This window comes from Coregonus clupeaformis, unplaced genomic scaffold, assembly GCF_020615455.1.
Source record: "Coregonus clupeaformis isolate EN_2021a unplaced genomic scaffold, ASM2061545v1 scaf0887, whole genome shotgun sequence".
Taxonomy (NCBI): Eukaryota; Metazoa; Chordata; class Actinopteri; order Salmoniformes; family Salmonidae; genus Coregonus; species Coregonus clupeaformis.
The window spans coordinates 70,785-84,682 of record NW_025534341.1 but is presented as its reverse complement, the minus strand read 5'-3'; positions in this window follow the sequence as shown (position 1 = coordinate 84,682).

Below are 13,898 nucleotides of genomic sequence, written 5' to 3'. Positions count from 1 at the left end.
CTCCCCCATCACTCCTCTCCTGGCTGTTACTCTTAGAGAGTGTTACTCCCTCCCCTGTGTTGGCTGTTACTGTTAGAGAGTGTTACTCCCTCCCCTCTGTTGGATATTACTCTTAGAGAGTGTTACTCCCTCCCCTCTGTTGGCTGTTACTGTTAGAGAGTGTTACTCCCTCCCCTCTGTTGGCTGTTACTGTTAGACCCTGTAGTGTTCTGGCTGTTACTGTTAGAGAGTTTAACTCCCTCCCCTCTGTTGGATATTACTCTTAGAGAGTGTTACTCCCTCCCCTCTGTTGGCTGTTACTGTTAGAGAGTGTTACTGTGTTGGCTGTTACTATTAGAGTGGTGCTCCCTCCCCTCTGTTGGATATTACTCTTAGAGAGTGTTACTCCCTCCCCTCTGTTGGCTGTTACTGTTAGAGTGGTGCTCCCTCCCCTGTGTTGGCTGTTACTGTTAGAGAGTGGTGCTCCCTCCCCTGTGTTGGCTGTTACTGTTAGAGAGTGGTGCTCCCTCCCCTCTGTTGGCTGTTACTGTTAGAGAGTGTTACTGTGTTGGCTGTTACTATTAGAGTGGTGCTCCCTCCCCTCTGTTGGATATTACTCTTAGAGAGTGTTACTCCCTCCCCTCTGTTGGCTGTTACTGTTAGAGTGGTGCTCCCTCCCCTGTGTTGGCTGTTACTGTTAGAGAGTGTTACTCCCTCCCCTGTGTTGGCTGTTACTATTAGAGTGGTGCTCCCTCCCCTGTGTTGGCTGTTACTGTTAGATAGTGGTGCTCCCTCCCCTGTGTTGGCTGTTACTTTTAGAAAGTGGTGCTCCCTCCCCTGTGTTGGCTGTTACTGTTAGAGAGTGGTGCTCCCTCCCCTGTGTTGGCTGTTACTGTTAGAGAGTGGTGCTCCCTCCCCTGTGTTGGCTGTTACTGTTAGAGAGTGGTGCTCCCTCCCCTGTGTTGGCTGTTACTGTTAGAGAGTGGTGCTCCCTCCACTGTGTTGGCTGTTACTGTTAGAGAGTGGTGCTCCCTCCCCTGTGTTGTCTGTTACTGTTAGAGAGTGGTGCTCCCTCCCCTGTGTTGTCTGTTACTGTTAGAGAGTGGTGCTCCCTCCCCTGTGTTGGCTGTTACTGTTAGAGAGTGGTGCTCCCTCCCCTGTGTTGGCTGTTACTGTTAGAGAGTGGTGCTCCCTCCCCTGTGTTGGCTGTTACTGTTAGAGAGTGGTGCTCCCTCCCTGTGTTGGCTGTTACTGTTAGAGAGTGGTGCTCCCTCCCCTGTGTTGGCTGTTACTGTTAGAGAGTGGTGCTCCCTCCCCTGTGTTGGCTGTTACTGTTAGAGAGTGGTGCTCCCTCCCCTGTGTTGTCTGTTACTGTTAGAGAGTGGTGCTCCCTCCCCTGTGTTGGCTGTTACTGTTAGAGAGTGGTGCTCCCTCCACTGTGTTGGCTGTTACTGTTAGAGAGTGGTGCTCCCTCCCCTGTGTTGTCTGTTACTGTTAGAGAGTGGTGCTCCCTCCCCTGTGTTGGCTGTTACTGTTAGAGAGTGGTGCTCCCTCCCCTGTGTTGGCTGTTACTGTTAAAGTGTGGTGCTCCCCCTCTCTTGGTCAACATCCAGGTTGCTAACATGATTTCCACATATCAATCAATCCTGGGAGAGAGGCTGAAGCCAGAGACATCTCTGAGCCAGAGACACCTACAGACAGACACACAGTGACCCTGAGTTAGTAAATTGTGTTGCTTGGCAAGAGGTCTCTAAACACTCAACATGCCTCACCATCGGCAATATGATCAAACTGAGTTACTTTCCTCTAATATCCTATAATATCCTCTCCACATATTCACAATAGATAAACAGTTTCTCCCGTTGTTGGATTTAATTATAATACCAAAGGCTTATTTTAATTAACATTGCAGAGAGAGAGAGAGAGAGAGAGAGACACAGAGAGAGAGAGACAGAGAGGCTACTTGTCTACTTACTTGTATCTGTCTTAGTGCTCAATTATGCTGATAGCTACCATCCATGGGGCTATTCAGATTCAGAGCCCACTGGTGGTGAGGCTGTAGGTTCAGAGCCCTCAGAGCCCAGTGTGGATGCTGGTCAGTTCAGAGCCCAGTGTTGAGATCCAGAGAAGAGGTTAGGAGCCTAGTGGTTATAGGTTCAGAGCCCTTAGAGCCCAGCTTTAATCCATCAGAGACCAGAGAGCTGCTTCTCTCTCATGTTAATAATCCAACAGTCATGGATATGTCTTTAAGCTGGAGAGAAATCCCAAAATATCCCAGTGATGATCCACACAGCAGTCAGACGGAATCAGAGACGTTGTCTTAATGGTCAAAGACCATTTTCAGTTTATACAACCCATGAAAAGAGGGGATATTCTCCTTGTGCAGAAGCAAATAGTTGTTTGAAGCTCCACTCACGACCACATCAAAATAAAAGTTATTCCTGGTGAAAAACATCCTCTAAAAAATATAGTTCTCCCCTCGAAAAGCTAATCAGATTGTGTGTGTGTCTCTGTGTGTGTGTCTCTCTGTGTGTGTGTCTCTGTGTGTGTGTGTGTCTCTCTGTGTGTGTGTGTGTGTCTCTGTGTGTGTGTGTGTCTTTGTGTGTCTCTCTCTGTGTGTGTGTGTCTTTGTGTGTGTGTTTGTGTGTGTGTGTGTTTCTGTGTGTGTGTCTGTCTGTGTGTCTCTGTCTGTGTGTCTCTGTCTGTGTGTGTGGTGGGTTGTAGGGAATCCTTTGAATGCAGCGAGTGTCCTCCTCCTCCTCCCCCTCCTCCTCCTCCTCCTCCGATCCACGGCCGGTGTGTGTGTTCTGTGTGTGTGTGTTCTGTGTGTGTACTGTGTGTGTTCTGTGTGTGTGTGTTCTGTGTGTGTGTGTTCTGTGTGTGTGTGTTCTGTGTGTGTGTGTGTCTCTCAGCTGTCTCTCAATGAGTCTCTCTGCCCCCAGGTTGTCGCGGTGCAGCTCTCTCTCCTCCTGTCAGGATGTTACAACAGGAGCATAAGGACTGGTAGCTCCTCTGTCTCCTCTGTCCTCAGTATGGTCTGGTCCGTCCTCTCCTTTGGTTTCTTGTCCTTGTTTTCTCCTGCTCCTGCTCCTGCACACACTGTGTGACGCTGACACCCGGTAGACCGCAGCTGCAGAAAGAGAGGGAAGGAGGGAGGAGAGGGACTGAATACGTATCTGCTGGGAGGTGGGGAAGAAGAGCCAGCCTTGTGCAGCTTCAATGAATGGTGCTCTCTCTCTCTCTTTCTCAAATCTAATCAAATTGTATTTGTCACATCAACCAACTACAACAGGTGTAGACTTTACCGTGAAATGCTTGCTTACGAGCCCTTCCCAATGACGCAGAGTTAAAAAATAACAATAAAAAGACAAATAGTAAAACAAGATGAATAAAATACACAAGAATGGAGTTATTTACAGTACAGGAAGTAGCAGATCACTATGGACCTTTATACAGAAATAAACACATTACTATGGAGCTACTGTATAAACAGGAAGTAGCAGATCACTATGGAGCTACTGTATAAACAGGAAGTACCAGATCACTATGGACCTTTATACAGAAATAAACACATTACTATGGAGCTACTGTATATACAGGAAGTAGCAGATCACTATGGAGCTACTGTATATACAGGAAGTACCAGATCACTATGGATTGGATCTACTGTATATACAGGAAGTAGCAGATCACTATGGAGCTACTGTATATACAGGAAGTAGCAGATCACTATGGACCTTTATACAGAAATAAACACATTACTATGGAGCTACTGTATATACAGGAAGTACCAGATCACTATGGATCTACTGTATATACAGGAAGTAGCAGATCACTATGGAGCTACTGTATATACAGGAAGTACCAGATCACTATGGAGCTACTGTATAAACAGGAAGTACCAGATCACTATGGAGCTACTGTATATACAGGAAGTACCAGATCACTATGGAGCTACTGTATATACAGGAAGTAGCAGATCACTATGGAGCTACTGTATAAACAGGAAGTACCAGATCACTATGGAGCTACTGTATATACAGGAAGTACCAGATCACTATGGAGCTACTGTATATACAGGAAGTACCAGATCACTATGGACCTTTATACAGAAATAAACACATTACTATGGAGCTACTGTATATACAGGAAGTACCAGATCACTATGGATCTACTGTATATACAGGAAGTACCAGATCACTATGGACCTTTATACAGAAATAAACACATTACTATGGAGCTACTGTATATACAGGAAGTACCCGATCACTATGGAGCTACTGTATATACAGGAAGTACCAGATCACTATGGACCTTTATACAGAAATAAACACATTACTATGGAGCTACTGTATATACAGGAAGTACCAGATCACTATGGAGCTACTGTATATACAGGAAGTACCAGATCACTATGGACCTTTATACAGAAATAAACACATTACTATGGAGCTACTGTATATACAGGAAGTACCAGATCACTATGGAGCTACTGTATATACAGGAAGTACCAGATCACTATGGATCTACTGTATATACAGGAAGTAGCATATCACTATGGAGCTACTGTATATACAGGAAGTACCAGATCACTATGGATCTACTGTATATACAGGAAGTAGCAGATCACTATGGACCTTAATACAGAAATAAACACATTACTATGGAGCTACTGTATATACAGGAAGTAGCAGATCACTATGGAGCTACTGTATAAACAGGAAGTAGCAGATCACTATGGAGCTACTGTATATACAGGAAGTACCAGATCACTATGGACCTTAATAGAGAAATAAACACATTACTATGGAGCTACTGTATAAACAGGAAGTAGCAGATCACTATGGAGCTACTGTATAAACAGGAAGTACCAGATCACTATGGAGCTACTGTATATACAGGAAGTAGCAGATCACTATGGAGCTACTGTATAAACAGGAAGTACCAGATCACTATGGAGCTACTGTATATACAGGAAGTAGCAGATCACTATGGAGCTACTGTATATACAGGAAGTAGCAGATCACTATGGAGCTACTGTATATACAGGAAGTACCAAATCACTATGGAGCTACTGTATAAACAGGAAGTACCAGATCACTATGGAGCTACTGTATAAACAGGAAGTAGCAGATAACTATGGACCTTTATACAGAAATAAACACATTACTATGGAGCTACTGTATATACAGGAAGTACCAGATCACTATGGATCTACTGTATATACAGGAAGTAGCAGATCACTATGGACCTTAATACAGAAATAAACACATTACTATGGAGCTACTGTATAAACAGGAAGTAGCAGATCACTATGGAGCTACTGTATATACAGGAAGTAGCAGGTCACTATGGATCTACTGTATATACAGGAAGTAGCAGATCACTATGGAGCTACTGTATATACAGGAAGTACCAGATCACTATGGAGCTACTGTATAAACAGGAAGTAGCAGATCACTATGGAGCTACTGTATATACAGGAAGTACCAGATCACTATGGAGCTACTGTATAAACAGGAAGTACCAGATCACTATGGAGCTACTGTATAAACAGGAAGTACCAGATCACTATGGAGCTACTGTATAAACAGGAAGTACCAGATCACTATGGACCTTTATACAGAAATAAACACATTACTATGGAGCTACTGTATATACAGGAAGTACCAGATCACTATGGAGCTACTGTATATACAGGAAGTAGCAGATCACTATGGAGCTACTGTATAAACAGGAAGTACCAGATCACTATGGAGCTACTGTATAAACAGGAAGTACCAGATCACTATGGAGCTACTGTATAAACAGGAAGTACCAGATCACTATGGACCTTTATACAGAAATAAACACATTACTATGGAGCTACTGTATATACAGGAAGTACCAGATCACTATGGAGCTACTGTATATACAGGAAGTAGCAGATCACTATGGAGCTACTGTATATACAGGAAGTACCAGATCACTATGGAGCTACTGTATAAACAGGAAGTAGCAGATCACTATGGATCTACTGTATAAACAGGAAGTACCAGATCACTATGGACCTTTATACAGAAATAAACACATTACTATGGAGCTACTGTATATACAGGAAGTAGCAGATCACTATGGAGCTACTGTATAAACAGGAAGTACCAGATCACTATGGAGCTACTGTATAAACAGGAAGTACCAGATCACTATGGACCTTTATACAGAAATAAACACATTACTATGGAGCTACTGTATATACAGGAAGTACCAGATCACTATGGAGCTACTGTATATACAGGAAGTACCAGATCACTATGGAGCTACTGTATATACAGGAAGTACCAGATCACTATGGAGCTACTGTATATACAGGAAGTACCAGATCACTATGGACCTTTATACAGAAATAAACACATTACTATGGAACTACTGTATAAACAGGAAGTACCAGATCACTATGGATCTACTGTATAAACAGGAAGTAGCAGATCACTATGGAGCTACTGTATATACAGGAAGTACCAGATCACTATGGACCTTTATACAGAAATAAACACATTACTATGGAGCTACTGTATATACAGGAAGTAGCAGATCACTATGGAGCTACTGTATAAACAGGAAGTACCAGATCACTATGGAGCTACTGTATAAACAGGAAGTACCAGATCACTATGGACCTTTATACAGAAATAAACACATTACTATGGAGCTACTGTATATACAGGAAGTACCAGATCACTATGGATCTACTGTATAAACAGGAAGTACCAGATCACTATGGACCTTTATACAGAAATAAACACATTACTATGGAGCTACTGTATATACAGGAAGTAGCAGATCACTATGGAGCTACTGTATAAACAGGAAGTAGCAGATCACTATGGATCTACTGTATATACAGGAAGTACCAGATCACTATGGAGCTACTGTATATACAGGAAGTACCAGATCACTATGGACCTTTATACAGAAATAAACACATTACTATGGAGCTACTGTATAAACAGGAAGTACCAGATCACTATGGATCTACTGTATAAACAGGAAGTAGCAGATCACTATGGAGCTACTGTATATACAGGAAGTACCAGATCACTATGGAGCTACTGTATATACAGGAAGTACCAGATCACTATGGAGCTACTGTATATACAGGAAGTACCAGATCACTATGGAGCTACTGTATATACAGGAAGTACCAGATCACTATGGAGCTACTGTATATACAGGAAGTACCAGATCACTATGGAACTTAATACAGAAATAAACACATTACTATGGAGCTACTGTATATACAGGAAGTACCAGATCACTATGGATCTACTGTATATACAGGAAGTACCAGATCACTATGGAACTTAATACAGAAATAAACACATTACTATGGAGCTACTGTATATACAGGAAGTAGCAGATCACTATGGAGCTACTGTATATACAGGAAGTAGAAGATCACTATGGAGCTACTGTATAAACAGGAAGTAGCAGATCACTATGGAGCTACTGTATAAACAGGAAGTAGCAGATCACTATGGAGCTACTGTATATACAGGAAGAAGCAGATCACTATGGAGCTACTGTATATACAGGAAGAAGCAGATCACTATGGAGCTACTGTATATGCAGGAAGTACCAGATCACTATGGAGCTACTGTATATACAGGAAGAAGCAGATCACTATGGAGCTACTGTATATGCAGGAAGTAGCAGGTCACTATGGAGCTACTGTATATACAGGAAGTACCAGATCACTATGGAGCTACTGTATAAACAGGAAGTAGCAGCTCACTATGGATCTACTGTATAAACAGGAAGTACCAGATCACTATGGACCTTTATACAGAAATAAACACATTACTATGGAGCTACTGTATATACAGGAAGTAGCAGATCACTATGGAGCTACTGTATAAACAGGAAGTACCAGATCACTATGGAGCTACTGTATAAACAGGAAGTACCAGATCACTATGGACCTTTATACAGAAATAAACACATTACTATGGAGCTACTGTATATACAGGAAGTACCAGATCACTATGGATCTACTGTATATACAGGAAGTACCAGATCACTATGGAGCTACTGTATATACAGGAAGTACCAGATCACTATGGAGCTACTGTATATACAGGAAGTACCAGATCACTATGGAGCTACTGTATATACAGGAAGTACCAGATCACTATGGAGCTACTGTATATACAGGAAGTACCAGATCACTATGGACCTTTATACAGAAATAAACACATTACTATGGAGCTACTGTATAAACAGGAAGTACCAGATCACTATGGATCTACTGTAAAAACAGGAAGTAGCAGATCACTATGGAGCTACTGTATATACAGGAAGTACCAGATCACTATGGACCTTTATACAGAAATAAACACATTACTATGGAGCTACTGTATATACAGGAAGTAGCAGATCACTATGGAGCTACTGTATATACAGGAAGTACCAGATCACTATGGAGCTACTGTATATACAGGAAGTAGCAGATCACTATGGAGCTACTGTATATACAGGAAGTACCAAGCTGCATACTGGATCCTATTCCTACTAAACTGCTGAAGGAGCTGCTTCCTGTGCTTGGCCCTCCTATGTTGAACATAATAAACAGCTCTCTATCCACCGGATGTGTACCAAACTCACTAAAAGTGGCAGTGATAAAGCCTCTCTTGAAAAAGCCAAACCTTGACCCGGAAAATATAAAAAACTATCGGCCTATATCGAATCTTCCATTCCTCTCAAAAATTTTAGAAAAAGCTGTTGCGCAGCAACTCACTGCCTTTCTGAAGACAAACAATGTATACGAAATGCTTCAGTCTGGTTTTTAGACCCCATCATAGCACTGAGACTGCACTTGTGAAGGTGGTAAATGACCTTTTAATGGCGTCAGACCGAGGCTCTGCATCTGTCCTCGTGCTACTAGACCTTAGTGCTGCCTTTGACACCATCGATCACCACATTCTTTTGGAGAGACTGGAAACCCAAATTGGTCTACACGGACAAGTTCTGGCCTGGTTTAGATCTTACCTGTCGGAAAGATATCAGTTTGTCTCTGTGAATGGTCTGTCCTCCGACAAATCAACTGTACATTTCGGTGTTCCTCAAGGGTTCCGTTTTAGGACCACTATTGTTTTCACTATATTTTTACCTCTTGGGGATGTTATTCGAAAACATAATGTTAACTTTCACTGCTATGCGGATGACACACAGCTGTACATTTCAATGAAACATGGTGAAGCCCCAAAATTGCCCTCGCTAGAAGCCTGTGTTTCAGACATAAGGAAGTGGATGGCTGAAAACTTTTACTTTTAAACTCGGACAAACAGAGATGCTTGTTCTAGGTCCCAAGAAACAAAGAGATCTTCTGTTAAATCTGACAATTCATCTTGATGGTTGTAAAGTCGTCTCAAATAAAACTGTGAAGGACCTCGCGTTACTCTTGACCCTGATCTCTCTTTTGACGAACATATCAAGACTGTTTCAAGGACAGCTTTTTTCCATCTACGTAACATTGCAAAAATCAGAAATTTTCTGTCCAAAAATGATGCAGAAAAATTAATCCATGCATTTGTTACTTCTAGGTTAGACTACTGCAATGTCTCTATTTTCCGGCTACTCGGATAAAGCACTAAATAAACTTCAGTTAGTGCTAAATACGGCTGCTAGAATCCTGACTAGAACCAAGAAATTTGATCATATTACTCCAGTGCTAGCTTCCCTACACTGGCTTCCTGTTAAGGCAAGGGCTGATTTCAAGGTTTTACTGTTAACCTATAAAGCGTTACATGGGCTTGCTCCTACCTATCTTTCCGAGTTGGTCCTGCCGCACATACCAATACGTACGCTACGGTCACAAGACTGAGGCCTCCTAATTGTCCCTAGAATTTCTAAGCAAACAGCGGGAGGCAGGGCTTTCTCCTATAGATCTCCATTTTTATGGAACAGTCTGCCTACCCATGTGAGAGACGCAGACTCGGTCTCAACCTTTAAGTCTTTACTGAAGACTTATCTCTTCAGTAGGTCATATGATTGAGTGTAGTCTGGCCCAGGAGTGTGAAGGTGAACGGAAAGGCTCTGGAGCAACGAACAGCCCTTGCTGTCTCTGCCGGGCCGGTTCCCCTCTCCACTGGGGTTCTCTGCCTCTAACCCTGTTGCAGGGGCTGAGTCACTGGCTTGCTGGTGCTCTTTCATGCCGTCCCTGGGAGGGGTGCGTCACTTGAGTGGGTTGAGTTACTGACGTGATCTTCCTGTCTGGGTTGGCGCCCCCCCTTGGTTTGTGCTGTGGTGGAGACCTCTGTGGGCTATACTCGGCCTTGTCTCAGGATTGTAAATTGGTGGTTGAGGATATCCCTCTAGTGGTGCGGGGGCTGTGCTTTGGCAGAGTGGGTGGGGTTATATCCTTCCTGTTTGGCCCTGTCCGGGGGTTTCTTCGGATGGGGCCACAGTGTCTCCGGACCGCTCCTGTCTCAGCCTCCAGTATTTATGCTGCAGTAGTTTATGTGTCGGGGGGCTGGGGTTGGTTGGTTATACCTGGAGTACTTCTCCTGTCTTATCCAGTGTCCTGTGTGAATTTAAGTATGCTCTCTCTAATTCTCTCGTTCTCTCTTTCTCTCTGAGAACCTGAGCCCTAGGACCATACGTCAGGACTACCGGGCATGATGACACCTTGCTGTCCCCAGTCCGCCTGGCCTTGCTGCTATTCCAGTTTCAACTGTTCTGCCTGCGGTTACGAAACCCCTACCTGTCCCAGACCTGCTGTTTTCAACTCTTAATGATCGGCTTGAAAAGCCAACTGAGAGACCTGAGCCCTAGGACCATACGTCGGGACTACCGGCCGTGGTGACTCCTTGCTGTCCCCAGTCCGCCTGGCCTTGCTGCTATTCCAGTTTCAACTGTTCTGCCTGCGGTTATGGAACCCCCTACCTGTCCCAGACCTGCTGTTTTCAACTCTTAATGATCGGCTATGAAAAGCCAACTGAGATTTATTCCTGATTATTATTTGACCATGCTTGTCACTTATGAACATTTTTGAACATCTTGGCATGGTTCTGTTATAATCTTCACCCGGCACAGCCAGAAGAGGACTGGCCACCCCTCATAGCCTGGTTCCTCTCTAGGTTTCTTCCTAGGTTTTCGCCTTTCTAGGGAGTTTTTCCTAGCCACCGTGCTTCTACACCTGCATTACTAGCTGTTTGGGGTTTTAGGCTGGGTTTCTGTACAGCACTTCGAGATATTAGCTGATGTAAGAAGGGCTATATAAAATAAAATTGATTGAAATTGATTGACTATGGAGCTACTGTATAAACAGGAAGTAGCAGATCACTATGGAGCTACTGTATATACAGGAAGTAGCAGATCACTATGGAGCTACTGTATATACAGGAAGTAGCAGATCACTATGGAGCTACTGTATATACAGGAAGTAGAAGATCACTATGGAGCTACTGTATATACAGGAAGTAGCAGATCACTATGGACCTTTATACAGAAATAAACACATTACTATGGAGCTACTGTATATACAGGAAGTACCAGATCACTATGGAGCTACTGTATAAACAGGAAGTACCAGATCACTATGGAGCTACTGTATATACAGGAAGTACCAGATCACTATGGAGCTACTGTATATACAGGAAGTAGCAGATCACTATGGACCTTTATACAGAAATAAACACATTACTATGGAGCTACTGTATAAACAGGAAGTACCAGATCACTATGGATCTACTGTATAAACAGGAAGTACCAGATCACTATGGAGCTACTGTATAAACAGGAAGTACCAGATCACTATGGACCTTTATACAGAAATAAACACATTACTATGGAGCGAGCTACTGTATATACAGGAAGTAGCAGATCACTATGGATCTACTGTATATACAGGAAGTAGCAGATCACTATGGAGCTACTGTATATACAGGAAGTAGCAGATCACTATGGAGCTACTGTATATACAGGAAGTACCAGATCACTATGGACCTTTATACAGAAATAAACACATTACTATGGAGCTACTGTATATACAGGAAGTAGCAGATCAATGTAGTGCTAAATACAGGAAGTACCAGTACCAGATCAATGTGGAGCTATATACAGGAAGTACCAGTACCAGATCAATGTGGAGCTATATACAGGGAGTACCAGTACCAGATCAATGTGGAGCTATATACAGGGAGTACCAGTACCAGATCAATGTGGAGCTATATACAAGGAGTAACATATCAATGTGGAGCTATAAACAGAAGAACCAGTACCAAATCAATGTGAATCTACAGTTGAAGTCGGAAGTTTACATACACGTAGGTTGGAGTCATTAAAACTTGTTTTTCAACCACTCCACAAATGTCTTGTTAACAAACTATAGTTTTGGCAAGTCTGTTAGGACATCTACTTTGTGCATGACACAAGTAATTTTTCCAACAATTGTTTATAGACAATTGTCACAATTCCAGTGGGTCAGAAGTTTACATACGCTAAGTTGACTGTGCCTTTAAACAGCTTGGAAAATTCCAGAAAATGATGTCATGGCATTAGAAGCTTCTGATAGGCTAATTGACATAATTTGAGTCAATTGGAGGTGTACCTGTGGATGTATTTCAAGGCCTACCTTCAAACTCAGTGCTTCTTTGCTTGACATCATGGGAAAATCAAAAGAAATCAGCCAAGACCTCCACAAGTCTGGTTCATCCTTGGGAATAATTTCCAAACGCCTGAAGATACCACGTTCATCTGTACAAACAATAGTATGCAAGTATAAACACCATGAGACCACGCAGCCGTCATACCACTCAGGAAGGAGACGCATTCTGTGTCCTAGAGATGAACATACTTTGGTGCAAAAAATGCAAATCAATCCCAGAACAACAGCAAAGGACCTTGTGTAGATGCTGAAGGAAACAGGTACAAAAGTATCTATATCCACAGTAAAACGAGTCCTATATTAACATAACCTGAATGGCCGCTCAGCAAGGAAGAAGCCACTGCTCCAAAACCGCCATAAAAAAGCCAGACTATGGTTTGCTACTGCACATGGGGACAAAGATCGTACTTTTTGGAGAAATTTCCACTGGTCTGATGAAACCAAAATAGAACTGTTTGGCCATAATGACCATCGTTATATTTGGAGGAAAAAGGGGATCTTACAAGCCGAAGAACACCATCCCAACCGTGAAGCACGGGGGTGGCAGCATCATGCTGTGGGGGTGCTTTGCTACAGGAGGGACTGGTGCACTTCACAAAATAGATGGCATCATGAGGATGGAAAATTATGTGGATATATTGAAGCAACATCTCAAGACATCAGTCAGGAAGTTAAAGATTGGTCGCAAATGGGTCTTCCAAATGGACAATGACCCCAAGCATACTTCCAAAGTTGTGGCAAAATGGCTTAAGGACAAAAAAATCAAGGTATTGGAGTGTCCATCACAAAGCCCTGTCCTCCATCCTATAGAACATTTGTGGGCAGAACTTAAAAAGTGTGTGCGAGCAAGGAGGCCTACAAACCTGACTCAGTTACAGTGGGGAAAAAAAGTATTTAGTCAGCCACCAATTGTGCAAGTTCTCCCACTTAAAAAGATGAGAGAGGCCTGTAATTTTCATCATAGGTACACGTCAACTATGACAGACAAAATGAGAAAAAAAAATCCAGAAAATCACATTGTAGGATTTTTAATGAATTTATTTGCAAATTATGGTGGAAAATAAGTATTTGGTCAATAACAAAAGTTTCTCAATACTTTGTTATATACCCTTTGTTGGCAATTACACAGGTCAAACGTTTTCTGTAAGTCTTCACAAGGTTTTCACACACTGTTGCTGGTATTTTGGCCCATTCCTCCATGCAGATCTCCTCTAGAGCAGTGATGTTTTGGGGCTGTCGCTGGGCAACACAGACTTTCAACTCCCCTCCAAAG